Raw genomic sequence first — 1,263 nt, 5'->3', positions numbered from 1 at the left:
CATGAGCGGCTAAGAGGCTCCACCTATTTTTGATCAAATCCCGCAGCACCCGTGTGAGGAAGGGCGAGTGACGAAGAAAGAAGTGCCAAGGCGATTCCATCCCGATCTCTGTTCCCGATTCAGTTTGAGTCATGGTAGAAACCATAGACGAGAAAAGCAGCAGGGAGCTTGTGAGCAAGAGTTCTCCCCCGAAAGTGGCTTGACTCTTTGACCTGGTTATCACTGCTATTTCTCCGGTTGGACAGTACTCGTTTAAGGGGAGAAGAATTAGGCTGCTGTAAAGGCTTGTGCAGTGAAGGGTCTTTCGTCAGAAGCAGTCTTTCTTAACTTGGAAAAAGGGGATGTGATCGTGATGAGGTAGATGCCTTCCAGCCGGGGGGCGGATCGAATCGGAGGTGCGGCAGGTGCCCCGGGGTCCGGTCGGTCGATGGTGCAGCGGGGAAGGGGAGAGGTGAGGAGGGCCCCCTTCAAGCAGACTACACCAGAGGGTTTTGCAGACAAGCGCTTCAGGATCTTAATTACGGATTTTCTGCTGCCCAACAGACTTTGCTGTGCAACAGACCTTACCACATCTTCAATTAAGTCCACCACCTCATCCTCCGTTTTGTTCATGATAGGGCCTCCGGCACCGGCATCTAAGAAAGATTTTTCTTGAGGGCTTAGACCTTCATAGAAGATTTGGATGATTTGATGGGTGGGAATCCCATGATGTGGGCACTCTCTTTGGTATTTCTTATACCTCTCCCATGCCTCATAAAGACTTTCATTGGGCTTTTGCTTGACGCTTTGAATGAGAGCTCTTGCTTCGGCCGTCTTCTTTTGTGAGTAGAACCGAGATAGAAACTCCTTAGTCATTTCATCCCATGTTCTCAAAGAGTTTGGCTTCACCTCTTTATCCAACCACTCTAGAGCACGTCCGATAAGAGAAAAAGGGAAATGTTTAAGTCGAATAACTTCTCCAGTAACCCCATTCACCTTGATGGTATTGAAATACTTCTAAAACTCCTTAAGATGGTTGAGGGGACTCTCATGCTTGGCTCCACTAAATTGACGCCTCTCTATCAATGTAATCATCGTCGGTCTTATCTCAAAGTCATTTGTCGGTGTCGTGGGGGGAGCAATTCCGCTTTCAAACCTATAGGCTCCCGAAGTTCCCAACTCCTTCAATGCTACTATCGGATTAGCACCCATGCTTTCTCGTTCTTCTTCTCCTTCTTGATGGTTTTCCTCTCTTGAGGGACTTGAGCTTGAGGAACGATTAGC

General features: G+C 48.2%; 1 pseudogene; it reads left to right on the top strand.

Moving 5' to 3' along the window:
* Positions 1 to 700: 700 nt before the first annotated feature.
* On the top strand, positions 701 to 798 carry LOC145573547 (small nucleolar RNA R71; annotated as a pseudogene).
* The last annotated feature ends 465 nt before the right edge of the window (positions 799 to 1,263 follow it).

The sequence above is a fragment of the Chenopodium album genome, chromosome 12, assembly GCF_948465745.1.
Source record: "Chenopodium album chromosome 12, dcCheAlbu1.1, whole genome shotgun sequence".
Lineage (NCBI taxonomy): Eukaryota > Viridiplantae > Streptophyta > Magnoliopsida > Caryophyllales > Amaranthaceae > Chenopodium > Chenopodium album.
The sequence above is the reverse complement of the archived record's forward strand: the minus strand, read 5'-3'. Positions and strand labels throughout refer to the sequence as shown.